Raw genomic sequence first — 16809 nt, forward strand, 5'->3', positions numbered from 1 at the left:
TAAGCACTTAAAAAATGTCGTTTTGGAGGTCCCATCATGGCTCAGTGGTTAATGAATCTCACTGACATTCATGAGAATGCAGGTTTGATCCCTGGCCTTGCCCAGTGGGTTAAGGATCCAGTTTTGCCGTGAGCTGTGGCATAGGTTGCAAACACGGCTCGGATCCTGTGTTGCTGTGGCTGTGGCATAGGCTGGCAGCTACAGCTCTGATTAGACCCCTAGCCTGGGAACTTCCATATGCTGTGGGTGCAGCCCTAAAAAGCAAAATACAATACAATACAATAATAAAAATGTCATTTCGTTGGCTGCTGCCTTTTCTAATTTCTTCTGAAAAGTTAACTTTCAAACTTATTCTTGCCCTATTGAAGGTATTGTATATTTTCAGTCTTTCTAATTTTTTTTTAAAATTTGTCTTTTGTCCTTTTAGGGCTGCACCCACGGCATGTGGAGGTTCCTAGGCTAGGGGTCCAATTGGAGCTGTAGCCACTGGCCTACACCACAGCCACAGCAACACAGGATCCGAGCTGCATCTGCGACCACCACAGCTCATGGCAACACCAGATCCTTAACCCACTGAGCAAGGCCAGGGATTGAACCCGAAACCTCATGGGTTCCTAGTTGGATTCCTTAACTACTGAGCCACGATGGGAACTCCCAATCTTTCTGTTTTTAAGGTTTGTCTCTTTATATTTTATTTTCTTCACCTCGACTATCACATTCCTAGGTGTGGTTTTCCTAAGTTTCTAGGTGTATCTTAACACTTGTAGAGCCTCTTGACTATGTGATTTAATAATTTTGGAAAATTTTTGTCTCCTATTTTTTTCACATACTGCTTCTGCTTCATTCTTTCTCTCCTCTGCTTCTTCCACTCCAATTTCATGGGAGTTAGACCTTTCCGAAATCTTTCATATGCCTTTTTTTTGTTGTTGGGTTTTTTTTTTTTTTTTTATGGCCGAACTTGCAGCATATGGAGGTTCTTAGGCTAGGGGTCAAATCGGAACTATGGCCACCGGCCTACACCAGAGCCATAGCAACACCAGATTTGAGCCGTGTCTGTGTCCTACACCACAGCTCACAGCTCACATTTCACAGCAACACCTGATCCTTAACCCAGGGATCAGGCCAGGGATTGGTTCCTAGTTGGATTCGTTTCCAGTGCGCCATGTCGGGAACTCCTGTTTCATATGTCTTTTATGCTCCTTTCTGTGTTTTCCATCTTTTTTACTCTGTGCTTCAATTTGATACACTGGCCTTCCTCCATTTCAATGATTCTTTGTTCTGTTGTATCTAATCTGATATTAAACCCATTGATTGAATTATTCATTTCAGGTATAATCACTTTCTGTTATAGAACTTGCATTTGCCTTTAAAAAATACTTAAAAAATACTTAGATGCTTGTTTTTGTTTTGTTTTGTTTTGTTTTCAAAATTCATCTTCTCCTCTCTTGAATATAAATCATGGATGTTTTCAAATCCTTGTTTGAGTCCCAAGTCAAGTTCACCTATGGCTCTTTTCCTTTTGTCTGGTTTCTTCTCTTCCTTTTTGATAATTTGGCCTTTTCTCCTCAGCATGTTTTGTTTGGATCTGGACATTGTGGATGACCAGTTGTACTTATTTTTCTGGCATATAGAACATCAGTGCATCATCTTGATCCTCGAGTACTTCCCTGCTCTTACTGTTCGTAAACTTAAAGTCCTGCCTTTTTTTTTTTTTTCTTTCCAGTGGTTTTAAACAATTTGTTTTAGGTTGGATTCTTCCAGAAGTGGGCCCTGAACCAAGGATTTAGATAAAATGATTAATTGAAAAAGTGCCTCCTAGATAAACCGTTAAAGGAATGGGAAAAACAGGATATGCAAGAGGAAGAAGCCAAGGGAGGGTACCATTCAGTTGAAGATCCACTCAGCCTCATCTCTCGCCATCTTTGGAACATCAGTTCCTACCTTAGGGTTTGTCGCACCCTGAAGCAAAGGACCTGAGGTTTTAGAGTCCCACAGTGTTCGGTCATTGGCTATGGTCCATCCTTAGGGAATGTCCAATGTCCAAGCACTTTTGACTGTCTTTGTGGGCAGAGCAGCTCCAGTGCCCATGCACAATCTTCCAAAGCATTTTTCTCAGCTTTTTGCTCATTATTCCATGCTTAGTTATGTTTCATAGGCTTTTTTTTTTTTTTTTTTTTGTCTTTTTGCTATTTCTTGGGCCGCTCCCACGGCATATGGAGGTTCCCAGGCTAGGGGTTGAATCGGAGCTGTAGCCCCCGGCCTACGCCAGAGCCACAGCAACGCGGGATCTGAGCCGCAACTGGAACCTACACCACAGCTCACGGCAAGGCCATATCGTTAACCCACTGAGCAAGGGCAGGGACCAAACCCGCAACCTCATGGTTCCTAGTCGGATTCGTTAACCACTGCGCTACGACGGGAACTCCTAGGCTTTTTTTCTTAATCATCCTTCATGAAATGTTGTTACCATAAATATACTGTATATCTGCTTATATACTAAAATTTTATCTGTTCTTTATGCATAAAAAGAGTAAGTTTTGGAGTTTTTTGCTCCCCAAGAACTCTAAGTGCCCCAGTTGAGGATATATACTCTAAAGCTTGCAGGTATGATCTGTTAGTAATAACGTGTTGAGTTGCTGGCCAGTGGGTACGGCTTCCAAGGGGATCTGGGTAGGTCACTTACAGTGTTGCTGCACATTTGTTTTAAATATTTTGTATAGTTAGTAGTTGTAGTTTTGTAGGGGGGTTGATCCAGTATGAATTATTTGATCATGGCTAGACCCAGAGGCTCCTGTTTCACTTCTTTTTTTTTTTTTTTTTCACTTCATTTCTAATAGTGGAATGAAAAGTATTCCATAGGCATCAGCAAGCAGATAAGGGAGGTACAATCTTTTCTTTAACTCTTCACTCTTATAATGTCAAACACTATCATAGAGGAAACCTCTTATAATCCCTTAAGGGAGTCTGAGTTATAAGGGGCAGTATCCATGCATTTGCTTATTCTAAAGGGAGCACTGGCTGCAATATTAGAAGACTAATGTTTGCTGCTGGAGGGCCAGGCCTGAAGTATGGGCACAAAGTATCTCAACATCACCCCTTTTCTGAAGCTTTGTCACTGAGATCTGCAATTTTATTTATTTATTTATTTTTATTTTTTGCTTTTTAGGGGTGCACCTGCAGCATGTGCAAGTTCCCAGGGTAGGGGTCGAATAGGAGCTATAGCTGCTGGCTTACCACCATAGCCACAGCAATGCAGGATCCAAAACGCGTCTTCGACCTACATCACAGCTCATGGCAACACCAGATCTGTAACCTGCTGATCATCGAGGCCAGGGATCGAACCTGAAACCTCTTGGTCCCTAGTGGAACTTGTTTCAGCTGCACCATGACAGGAACTCCATCACCTTCTATTTCTTGTAAGACTTTTTTTTTTTCCTTTTTTGGCCTTCCCAAGGAATGTGGAGCTCCTGGACCAGGGATCAGATCCGAGCTGCAGTTGTGACTTAAGCCACAGCTGTGGGAACGCTGGATCCTTAATCCACTGTGCCAGGCCAGGGATTGAACCTGTGTCCCAGCACTCCCAAGACGTGGCCAATCCCATTGTGCCACAGTGGGAACTCCTTATAAGACTTTTTTGATATCCAATTTTATATTGCTTTTAGTGTAATCTCCATCTCTGAAATTAATTTTTTGTTGTATTTGTTGTTTATTCCTAAATTCTATCATCTCATTTTGTGTATCTTTTTTTTTTTGGCTTTTTGGGCCATACCCGTGGCACATGGAGGTTTCCAGTCTAGGGGTTGAATCCAAGCTATAGCTGCCGGCCTCTACCACAGCTCCAGCAATCAGGATCCCAGCTGCATCTGTGACCTATACCACAGCTCATGGCAATGCTGAATCCTTAACCCACTGAGCAAGGCCAGGGATCAAACCTGCATCCTCATGGATACTAGTCAGGTTCATTAACCACTGCGCCACGGCCGGAACTCCCCCATTTTGTTTATCTTTTCATTTATTTAAGCTCTTCTCACCAATCTTCTATTATTTTGTTAATTTGTTTCAGCTCATTGTGAATTATCAGTTTGTGGTTTTCACCTGTTTTGTGGACATGTTGTAAGCTTTGCTTTTACTGTCTTTAGGAATGGTATTAATATTACCCTAACATCTTTTTCCTCATAATAACTTTGAGATTTGACTGCCTCCCTTATTGTTATCCATTTTCATGTGAAATTAGTTTGCCTAAACCTTTAGATGGGAAGAATTAGTCAGGATAACTTTTCTGGTTTCATGTGTAAAGCCCCCTTTTCTGTTGTTTTTACAAAGCGTTAAAAAATATTGCCTTGTATTTCTGAGCTATCTTGGCTTCATTTTTAATATCTGGATCTCCTTCCACCTCTGCTTTACCTTCACATCCCTGTACTGGTCAGTTTGGATTCTCTTTCCTGCAGTTGCTGTCAGTGTGAGCCGTTATTCTGTCCTATTGCTGATTTTTGCCATTTCTATTTTCTTAAGCTTATCAGATACCCCTTCTTCTATATGCTTCCTCCCTCACAAATACTGATAGTATGTAGCTCTTGTGGCTTCTCATGATTTTTTCCCCCCTACTTACTCTATTTTGGTGCTTGTGGGCATAGCTTGTCATTTAGGTTTTTTTTGTAGGTGTTGTTTAATGCTTTTTGGTTTTGTTACCCAAGTTTAATATATTTAAAAAAGAATTTTTCTGTAGCTCTGTTAAGGTAACTTTGTGCTAACTGATAAGTACGGATTTTCTCCTTTTGCTTTATCAATAAAACTTCTGTCAATTGGTTAGAAATTAGCAAATATCAGTCTTAGATTCCTTGAATTTCATGAATCTTCAGTATATAACTTGCTTTTTTTTTGGCTGCACCTGTGGCATATGGAAGTCCCTGGGCCAGGTATTAAATCAAGCTGCAGCTGCAACCTACACTATAGCTACACAACACAGGATCCTTAGCTTGTTGTGCCACGGCAAGAACTCCCACAATTCACTTTAAATTGGTGTCTCTGTTGGAGACCCTACTCTTCTATGTCTTACTCTTGGGGAAGAAAATTAGCTGACTTTATGTTTGATTCCTTGTGGGCTCGACTCTGTTCTCCCTCATTTTAGTCTTTCTGTAGATATACCCAGTTTCACTGCTTTCAAAACCTTATAGACTAGTAGTGAAGAACATATACCCACAAATGTATGTCACGATATAATAAACATCATAAGAGAGACTTTATGTTATTAGAGTGAAGAGAAAATAATTTTGGCTGGAGAAATCTAAGAAGGCTTCACGGAGGAGGTAGCATATGAGGGAGAGAGGTTTTGAGGAATGGACAGGAATTTAGTAGATGTGCCAAACAGCTTACTCAAAGAAACTGTTAGGGTAGTTTGCTTGAAATTGGATCAGTTTTCCTCTTCTGTGACATAATTTCCCTGTAGTAGATCAACCCGTATCCATCTTAAATGTATTTTCTCATAATCACATATTAATGCAAATATGTCTAATAGAATGCATGGGGAGAATATGATTTTACTGCCGGGAGTGGGCAGTAGATTAAAAAGAATGATTTAAGAGTAGGAACTACCAGAGTTCTCGTCATGGCTTAGTGGTTCACGAATCCGACTAGGAACCATGGGGTTGCGGGTTCAGTCCCTGGCCTTGCTCAGTGGGTTGGGGATCCAGCGTTGCCGTGAACTGTGGTGTAGGTTGCAGATGCGGCTCGGATCCTGCATTGCTGTGGCTTTGTTTGGCAGCTATAGCTCCAATCAGACCCCTAGCCTGGGAACCTCCATATGCTGCAGGAGCGGCTCTAGAAAAGGCAGAAAGACAAACAAAAACAAAAACCAACCCCCCCCCCAAAAAAAAAAGAATAGGGACTACCAGTATCGAGAGGATAGGTGGAAGAGAGGGCCCAGTGACAGATACTGAGAAGTGAAGTCAGAGAATTCTAAGATAAACCAGGAGACATTGGTTTCAGAAAAGCCAAAGAGGAAGAGAATTTTATTATTTTTTTTGCTGCCAGCCTACGCCAGAGCCGCAGCAACACGGGATCTGAGCCGGATCTGAAACTTACACCAACTACAGCTCACGACAATGCCGGATCCTTAACCCATTGAGCAAGGCCAGGGATCAAACTCGCAACCTCTTGGTTTCTAGTTGGATTCGTTAACCCCTCAGCCATGACGGGAACTCCTACTTTCCTTTTTTAAATGCCCAAGTACTGGATGGTTGACTCTCATTGCTGCCCCTACCCCCTGACCCCAATCCCCCTACCTTCACAAGAAACACTTTGTCTGTAGCTTAGAGAGTGCCCAAGTTTTGTCAGCTGACTTGTAGCGGGTCAAAGTGCAGGCAGCGGTGTCAGTGGCATTGATCTGCTTTGGCATCCAGGAATCGGTCAGCCTATCAGCCTGGCCTGGGTAAGCGACGTTCAAAGATTTGATGGTGATAAAAGCCGTCTTTAGTTTTAGGAGTGCTGAAAGGAAATGTTTGTCGTGCAGTTGCTGTCCATTGCATCATCAACCTGATGTTCAACATATTCCTGTAAAACTCTAAGCAGAAATTCTTAACTGAGGTTTTCCCATCACTGAAGGCTTCTTTTGGTCACTGGAGAATCTCTTTAGTGTCAAACTGGAATCCTTAAATATTCCTTTCAGGAGATGTTTTCTGTTCCATTCTCTGGCATTCTCATTTTGGTGGCAGAGAGAAGTACTAGGAAGAAAATCAATAATCCAGGAATGGAATCCTCAGTTCAAGGCCATGGACAGCAGTAGTTTGATCTCTGCAGAGAACATCAAACAAATAGAATTTCTTCAGAAGTCTCTTACTCTGTTCCTTGGCTTTTTTAGACGAAATTTTTGTGAAAATATATGTAACCCTGTGTGAGTTTGTCTGAACTTTCTCCAGAGAAAATTACCACAGTATCTGTGCTTTGCTTTCTTTCTTTCTTTTTTTTTTTTTGTCTTTTTGTCTTTTTAGGGCTGCACCTGTGGCATATAGAGGTTCCCAGTCAGAGCTGTAGCTGCCGGCTACACCAGAGCCCTAGCAACAGGGGATCCGAGCTAGGTTCCCAGGCTAGGAGTCAATTCGGAGCTGTAGCTGCTGGCCCACACCACAACCACAGCAATGCCAGATCCAAGTCTCATCTGCAACCTACACCACAGCTCATGGCAATGCCGGATTCTTAACCCACTGAGCGAGGCCAGGGATTGAACCTGCGTCTTCGTGGATACTAGTCAGGTTTGTTAACTGCTGAGCCACAATGGGAACCCCTGTGCTTTTCACATTTACTTGGAAATTAAGTACATACCTACTGAAGCATGGGCTGTTGTGGTGTCATAACTTTCCAAGTAAAATATGACCTCATCCAGGACTGGAAGCCTTCCTCAGAGTTAAAAAAGACTTGGTGATGTTCACTCCCAATATGGTTTGCCACCTTTCTAGCAGCCAGTAAATTGAGACTGTCTCTCATGCCAGTTGCATATGTCTGGAGGATACTATACTTGGGCCTCCTTTAGCTGCTTCGATAGAGTGACAGCAACCAAGCTGGAATCCAAGCCCCCTGATAGAAGGCATCCAGTCCTTCTGTCTGTCATCAGGTATTTCTTAGCATTGTCAAAGAGGATCCAGAGTATGTGTATATATGAAGAGGAAAGATCATGTGAATAAAGCCACTTCACTAGACAAATGCTAACTTGCTCCCAGTGGAATCACAGCAGGTTTATGTTGAGTTTCTTTTTTCTTCCTTTTCTTTTTTTTTTTTTTTTTGCCGCACTCATAGATGGAGGTTCCCAGGCCAGGAATCAAATCTGAGCTGCAGCTGCAATTTATGCCACAGTTGTGGCAACTCCAGATCTTAACCCATTGTGCTACAACCAAAACTCCCGAGTTTCAGTTTTAAGGATTATTCGCGCTCTCTTGCGCTCTCTTGCCTTATCAGTTTTTCTCCTCTCTTCTGGATCTTTTACAGAGCATATGCAGATCTATACATGCTGTAATGTTTCTCTTCTATTTGTCACTCTCCTTTAGAGCGAAGGTCCTTGGAAGAACTGTCCTCCTTTATACTCGCTCTCTCCAGTTCTCCTCCCCTCTCTTCATAATTTCTATCTCAAAATCTGGGACTAGTTTCTTCACACTGTTATAGAGGGCATGAAATTCGGGGTTCATTTCCTCTGATGCAACTTTGCCATTGGCTTTTTTTTTGTGTGTCTTTTCTGGGACTGCACCTGCGGCATGTGAAGGTTCCCAGGCTAGGGGTCGAACTGGAGCTGTAGCCGATGGCCTACACCACAGCTCACAGCAACACCAGATCCTTAACCCACTGAGCAAAGCCAGGGATCGAACCGTAACCTCATGGTTCCTAGTCGGATTCGTTAACCTCTGAGCTACAACAGGAGCTCCCCCATTTGGCTTTAGATCCAAAATTTTATAGTGTCCTGGGAAAAGGGCCTAAGTTTGAAAAAGTTGTGGTTTGCTTCAAGACCTTTAGCTTCTGAACACTCAGGCAAATATTCATCTTGTATCATGGCTTTAAAGAAAGATCTGACTACATAGGTATCTCTCTGCCCAGGAATGCTTTCTTACCGGTAGTATCCAGTAAAATAAATGCAGACATCCCATTAAACATACAAATCAGACATCCCATTAAACATACAAATCGCTTACTCCTTTGTCATAAAGATGAAGGATTATCTCACCATCTGCTTAGGTCTGGTGATCAAATTAAAGATGGTGTTTTTATCTCCTTGTGGTTATAGATCTCACCATTATAACAGACCCACAATTAAGGATATTTCTTTGCTCACATTGGCTGCATTCCAAACAGTGGGTCAACTACTGCCAACCAGTGGAGTCCAAAGTAGCAGTTGCTGTGGCCATTGACATTCTGAAGACAAAATGCACCTGGACCTCCGTGCAATCTTCATGTCACTCAGACACTGACTAGGAAGATAGTCATCACTGTCAAAAAGGGCCCGAATGTTCCACGTGGTGCAGTGAGCTGCAGGCGGTCTGGTGTGAGCAGGCCGGCTGGCAGGCAGAGTAGCGGCAAGGGCTGTGGGCCATCTCCGTTGTTTGTTTTCTCTTCTTCTTTTTTTTTTTTTTTAATTTAAAAAAATTATAGTTGATTTACATTGTTCTGTCAATTTCTGCTGTGCAGCAAAGTGACCCAGCCGTATATCTATACACACTCTCTTTTTCATATTATCTTTCATCATGTTCCATCACAAGTGATTGGACATAGTTCCCTGTGCTACACAGCAGGACCTCATTGTCTGTCCATTCTAAATATAATGCAGTCATTAACCCTGAACTCCCAGTCCATCCCACTCCCTCCACCTCCTCCTCGGCAACCACAAGTCTGCTGTCCCTGTCTGTGAGTCTGTTTCTGTTCTGTAGATAGGTTCATCTGTGCCATATCTTAGATTCCATGTATAAGTGATATCATATGGTATCTGTCTTCCTCTTTTTGGCTTACTTCACTTAAGACTCTCTAGTTCCATTCATGTTGCTGCAAATGGCATTATTTTTTTCTCTTTATGACTGAGTAGTATTCCATTGTGTATATATACCACATCTTCTTAATCCAGTCATCTGTGGATGGACATTTAGTTTGTTCCCATGTCGTGGCTATTGTGAATAGTGCTGCAATGAACATAAGGGGTGCACATACGTTTTTGAATGAAAGTTTTGTCTGGATATATGTCTAGGAATGGGATTGCTGGATCACATGGTAGTTCTATATTTAGTTTTCTGAGGTATGTACCTCCATACAGTTTTCCATAGTGGTTGTACCAATTTACATTCCCACCAGCAGGGTAGGAGGGTTCTTTTTTCTCCAAACCCTCTCCAGCATTTGCTGTTTGTGGTCTTTTTTTTTTTTTTGCTTTTGCTTTTTAGGGCCGCACCTGTGGCATACGGAGGTTCCCAGGCTAGGGGTCGAATTGGAGCTACAGCTGCCATTCTACACCAGAGCCACAGCAACGCAGGATCTGAGCTGTGTCTGTGACCTACACCACAGCTCATGGCAACTCCAGATCCTTAACCCACTGAGCAAGGGCAGGGATCGAACCCGCAACCTCATGGTTCCTAGTCGAATTTGTTTCCGCTGCACCACGACGGGAACTCCTTGTAGTCTTATTAATGATGGTCATTCTGTAGCCGTTTGGTAGCCTGAGCAAGAGGCACCCTGCTGCCCCAGAGCCTGAACATACACAGAGAAAGATATTCCTGGGGCGGTCCCGCCCCTCTTCCTCTGCCCTCCCCAACAATGGTACCTTGCTGTCCTGCGGGCCTAAGCCTCCTCCCACATTCCCTGGGCTGTGCTGCTCCACTCCCCAGCCCCTGGTGCACTGCTCCCTAGCCCCTCAGGCCGTCTGCACTCAGCCAACCTCAGTCCTCCCCTGGAACTGACCTCAGAATCTCAGCACCCAGCCCCCACCCCCCCCCCCCCGTCTGAGTGGCTCCAGCCGGGTTTCTGAGGGCTGTGGCATTGGCAGTCTGTGCAGCTCTCTTTCTGCCTTGCCTTGCCCTTCTCAGTCCGGCTGCTGCTTTTCTCTGTGGCTTTGAGGTTCCCTCTCCCGGACCGTGACCTCCCAGGGTGTGGGTTCCTTTCCCACAGCTCCTTCTCAGGAATGCTGGTCCCATCTGATTCCTTTTTATCTTCTCTCTATCTTTTTTTTTCTTTGTTCTACCCAGTTATGTGGAGGGTTTCTTGCCCTTTTTGGAGGTTTCAGGTCTTTGGCCAGCATAGATAGAGTAGATGTTCTGTGCCAATCATTCTACGTGTAGGTGGGTTCTTTTGTATATGTTTGTTGGAGAAGGTGAGCAGCACATCTTACTTCTCTGCCCTCCTGCAGCTGCTCTGGCTCCACTGTTTGTTTCCAGTAGAAGCATGTCTGTGTATCTATCGCTGTAATTCTCTAATATAGCTATAATTAGAGAAATGCTAGCAAAGCATACGTAGTTTTCTCTACCTTGGTTTCTTTCAGCAACATATCCTGGCACTCATTCCACTGTTGTACTTAGAGATTTTCCTCATCCCTTTTTATAGGTACAGGGTACCCCATTGTATGTATGTTCTAGTACATTTTAAGATAGAACAAGTGTACTGGGAAAGATTCAAAGCAGGGGAAACCTTTTGGAAGAGGAGGCCCTTTATTTTGCCAACCTGTGGGTAACTTAAGGGTCCCAGAGAGGCTCAGATGATGGCAACGGAGAGATGGCTGAACATTATCAACACACGATTGCTTCTGGTCGGACATGATAAACCCCTTGTTCTCTGCGCTGAAGAGGAGCTGGAAGGATTTGAAGAGAGCTGTTGGCTTTTTCTTTTCCTCCTATACTTCTCTATTTTATATACTCTGTGTAATTCTGTTAGGTTTTAAAGCAGGCCTAGAGGTAACCTAGAGTGCAGCTCTCTGTCACAGGAGAGGCAAGCAACAGAGCATCAGGGAAGTCCCGCTTTTACCTTTGGGAAACCGCCTTCCTGATGCTCCATATTTCTCTTTGACTCTTTCTGGAATCAGCATGTTGGGCTAATTCGGTGTCCCTTTGGGAGTCTCTGAATTGAGTATAAAATAAGTGCAAGCCCTTTATACACTAGATCCAGAAATTCACTCTAGTCTCCTTTCCATGTTTTATTCTGCTCAGCCATACTGTCCAGTAAAGCTTACTAAATACGCTGTTTCATGAGCACTGTACAATAGTAGAGGCAGCAACATACACACGTGTAAAACCATACACACATGCCACATGAGTGGAGTTAGTGGAACCAAAATCAGAGAAAGTAGGACATAGAAAATGTTTGCTCTCCTATTTCCCCCTCTATCAGCCCACTTCCTTACCTCAGAGAGAAGAGTCTCTCTCTTTTTTTTTTTTAATAATGATTTTTATTTTTTCCATTATAGCTGGTTTACAGTGTTTTGTGAAGAGTTTCTGATATGATTGGTCATATTCAGTTGACCTAGTCACATAGAGGATGTTTGTTTAAAAGATTATGCACAAAGCCTATGTGAAGAAGATTTTGAAATAATCCTGAAAAATCACAAAAGTAGGATTATATAAAAATAGAAACACATTCCTTGTTATGGGGAAGGACCATTCTGCATCATAAATATGTCAGACCTCTTTGGGTTAATATGAATTTGATGTAATTCCCTAAGAAAATGCCAGCAAAACCTTTCCTGGAACTGGATCCTAAACTTCAAATGGAAGAATAAATAAACAAGAATACCTATGAAAGTTTTCAAAAGGGAGAGCAATAAGAGGGGGCTGGCCTTGCCACGTATTAAACAATATTATAAAGACCCTATAATTAAAATAGCGTGGTGTTGATGCTTGGCTCGATAGACAAACCAGTGGAAATAGTTCCAAGTACACATGGAAATTTAGTGTATGACAAAGATAGTATCTTAAATCATTGAGGGGAAAGAGTAACTTCTAAAAAGTTGAAAATGGTGTGAACGTTATTTGGAGGGTCATGTGAAAAAAGTCATGTTTGGATTTATGTTTCCCTTAATTGATATTAAAATACACTCCAAACAGATGAGTTATTTTACAAAAATAAAAATATAAGTTTAAGAAAAAATATATCCATCTTTTATAACCAGGACATCCTTTCTATTATAATTTAAATTCCAAAAGATTGATACATTTAAATATATATCTTTCTGTCTTTCTGTCTATCTATCTATCTAGATAACATAGATATAAAATTTTACTTGGTAAAAACATCATAAGCAAAGTCCAAAGATAAAAACTGGGAGAATATATTTATAGCTTAAATTATACAAAATAATTTCTTTCATGGATAAATAACTTTAAAAAAGAGCATTAATAGATGCTGCAACATGGATGAATTTCAGAAGCATTATGCTAAGCAAAAGAAGCCAGTCACAAAATATCACATACCCTGTGATACTGTTTATAAGAAACATCCAGAATAGGCAAATCTACAGAGACAGAGAATAGATAAGTGGTTATCTAGGCTTGGGGGCCTGGGGGAGGGGGATGGAGTTGGGAATGAGGAGTGGCTGCTAATGGGTGTGAGATTTCTTTTGGGGTATTAAAAATGTTCTAGGCATTCTCCTCATGGCTCAGCGGAAACGAATCTGACGAGGAACCATGAGGTTGTGGGTTCGATCCCTGGCCTTGCTCAGTGGGTTAAGGAGCTGGCATTGCTGTGAGCTGTAGTGTAGGTCACAGATGCGGCTCGGATCTGGTGTTGCTGTGAGCTCTGGCGTAGGCTGGCAGCTGCAGCTCCAATTTGACCCCTAGCCTGGGAACCTCCATATGCCATGGGTGCAGCCCTAAAAGGACAAAAAAGACAAAAAGAAAAAAAAAAGTTCCAAAATTATGATGATGGTCACACAACTCTGTAGACGAAAAATCATTGAGTTGTCCACTTTAAATGGGTGAACGTTATGGTGTATAAATTATATCATAATAAAACTGTTTGGGAAAAAAAGATAAAGACAAAAACCCAGTATGAAATTGACTAGGAATGTTGTGAAAATTCATAGAAAGTGAAAGGCAAATGCCCTTGAAACATTTGAAAAAATACTTAGCATTATTCCTCATAAAAGAAGTGCTGGAGTTCCTATTGCGGCTCGGCGGTAATGAACCCAGCTGGTATCCATGAGGACAAGGGTTTGATCCCTGGCCCCGTTCAGTGGGTCAGGGATCTGGCGTTCTGTGCGCTGCGGTGTAGTTTGAAGATGTGGCTTGAATCTGGCATTGCTATGGCTATGGTGTAGGCCAGCAGCTGCATCTCTGATTTTTTTTTTTTTTTTTTTTTGTCTTTTGTCTTTTTTGTTGTTGTTGTTGTTGTTGTTGTTGTTGCTATTTCTTGGGCCGCTCCCGCGGCATATGGAGGTTCCCAGGCTAGGGGTTGAATCAGAGCTGTAGCCACCGGCCTACGCCAGAGCCACAGCAACGCGGGATCCGAGCCGTGTCTGCTACCTACACCACAGCTCACGGCAACGCCGGATCGTTAACCCACTGAGCAAGGGCAAGGATCGAACCCGCAACCTCATGGTTCCTAGTCGGATTCGTTAACAACTGCGCCACGACGGGAACTCCTGCATCTCTGATTTGACTCCTAGCCTGGGAACTTTCCATATGCCACAACTGTGGCCCCCAAAAATTATAAAAAAGAAAGAAAGAAATGCAAATTAGAATATATTGAAATACTAATCTTCACTTATCAAATTGGAAGTGTTGGGAGACAGTCTCCGTGCTGTTACTATAGGTCTTGTGGCAGATTTTATTCTTAACTATCTTTTCAAGGATATTAACGTAGCAAACAACTGCAGAAGACAAAAACAGTGTCTTTGTCTTTGACAGAGAACAAATTTGCTTCCAGGCCAGGATATTAAAAATAACACTTTCCTTTGTGTAAATGTTGGGCAGTATTTTCAGCAGCCCTTATAAGATTAGGAGTTTCCTAAGCACAGCGTTCTTGTGCTGTGACACAAACGCATCTGGGCACAGTGTCCACCTGAGCCACACATCATCCCCCTGGAACTGAGGGCAAGACAAAGTGATGCCACCATGAAACTCAGCGTCCCGCTGTGCCCTAAACAAAGATTCTTTTGTTTCCAGCCTAAGAGTCTTTTGGCAGCACCCATCTTGTTAGCCTTCAAGAAGAGTCACATCTCACACCCTTCCCAGTTATTAACCAGCAGAAATCCAAAAGCTTCGCAACACACTCTTGGAAAACCTGGGGAGAAACAGGTTTCTTATATACTGTTGTTGGGATTGCAAAATGGCAAAACCCCTCTGGAGGAAAAAATTAGCAATATTTCACAAAATTATGTGTGCATTTACCTTCTGACTTAGTGATCCTTCTATGAGCCTAGGTGAAGATCTACTCCAACAAATGCGAAATATGATATGCTCTGGGCTTTGCATTGTGAAATTATTTGTAGTGGAAAAAGCTTGAAATCAAATCCAAGTATCCATCAATAGAAGACTGGCTGAATAAAGCACAACATATTTACACATAAACACATTTGTATATACTTATATGTACCTGTATACCTTATTTTCTTGAAAAAAATAGAATAAACAAGAAATTTTAGAAAATGGAAATGGTTTATAGAGGATTGGTAGAATGGGAACAGAGAAAAGTGTGGGGGTAAAAATTCTTCAAGTGTCCTTTTTCTATAGTTTTGATTTCTGAATCATGTAATGATTTACATATTCAAAAATAAAATCAAGTAGAATGAGAACAAAATCATAAAACTGAACACAAACAGAAACAAATGAATGGAACTGAATATAACACCTAATCACACTGTGGAAAGTTACTTGGGAACACAGAACACTGTAACATTTTCCATACATAAATTCTAAGGCCATGTAAAACTACAGATATTTTTGAACTGCATTCAATAAGTTTATTGTTAGTAATACTGTTGTTCTTATACTTCTGTATAATACAAACTAAATATACAACTGCCGCCAAAGAACAGAAAACAAAAAAACCCAAAACAAGTAAGTATATATTAATGTTATTAGGAACTGAGATTTCTAAGTTAAGTAGATACGAAGAAAAGTACTACGATGTTAACTTTGAATTGGAACTGTCAGTATGAACTCAAGAGATATATATATATATATATTTTAATTCAACAATTATTAAACATTTTTAAACTCAATACATTTCTTATATTTTTTAATTCAACAAACATTTAGTCTATGTGCCAGCCACAGCCTATATAATAGTGAATAATAAATGTATAGTCCCTACTATGATAGATTTTAGATAATAAATAATTACATAAATAATTACAGTGGAATTAAGCCTAGCATTTTGCCAAGAGTTTACACCATCACCTTTCAACACATGAAGTTCCCCAGCCTGAAAAGCAGCCCAGCCTTGTTATTAAGCAAAAATACTCAGTGCCCACTTTAAGAGAGAATGAGTACTCAAATAAGGGCAACTTGTGCCTAGAAATGAACAACTGAGATCACTCCCTGTGGGTGGGAGTGTTAGTTTTCTTCTCTCTCTCTCTCTCTGTCTTTTTTCTTTTGGCCGTGCCCACGGCATATAGAAGTTCCCTGGCCTGGTACAGAACTCACACCACAGTAGTGGCCTAAGCCACAAGAGAACTCTGAGAATGTTAGTTTTCTAATGACAGAAATTAAACACACAGGCTGGTGCCAAGTTGCCCAGGCTTGTGCTGACAAGCAGTGGTGCTGGTCTTTCCCAGACAAGATGGAGACATGTTCTGTCTCTTCCCATCTCCCTCCAACAAGAAACATCCTGGTTTGGAGCCACACAAAGTGTGAGAGGAAGCGCAGGCTGATTTCCAGCCCCAAATTTTCATGGAACATAAGCATTCGCCACCTTGAGTGATGGCGTCGCTCATCAGGATTGGTCCAGTGCCAGTACTAGATTTATCGTAGAGAAATCATTAGCTGAATCTAAAGCAAAAGAGCTCAGGGTTGAGCTTCAATGGTGTGTGAATCTTGTAAGGTGTGTAAAGGTGAGACAGCCTCAGAATATGCACCATTTGTTTCCTGCTGCTTTTGAAGACCTTGTTACTACTACAATTTAGTTACTAAGACTAATACCCATGAAAGGGCCTCAGGTGGAGATAGGAATCTTCCTTTCTAGTACTGCGTGATGAAGAGTTTCAGATTTCTGATCGTCTGGCCTCTTGAGCTGTTTGCCATCTAAAAAGTCATTCAGTGGTTGAGTCCAATTACATAGGGAACCCACTGATACCTAGGAACTGGTACCAAATGAAGCTGAGTGATCCCCAAAGGAAAGTGAATACAAACCCGACACTTGGTT

The 16809-nt window shown here is 41.8% G+C and overlaps 1 pseudogene; it reads right to left on the reverse strand.

The window, feature by feature from the left end:
* Nucleotides 1-6283: 6283 nt before the first annotated feature.
* On the reverse strand, nt 6284-8974 carry LOC100622891 (asparagine synthetase [glutamine-hydrolyzing]-like; annotated as a pseudogene).
* Nucleotides 8975-16809: the final 7835 nt, after the last annotated feature.

Source organism: Sus scrofa, chromosome 11, assembly GCF_054392235.1.
Source record: "Sus scrofa isolate SSC_HxYL_T2T_F1_AM1 chromosome 11, Sscrofa_HxYL_maternal_Yorkshire_Landrace_v2.0, whole genome shotgun sequence".
Lineage (NCBI taxonomy): Eukaryota > Metazoa > Chordata > Mammalia > Artiodactyla > Suidae > Sus > Sus scrofa.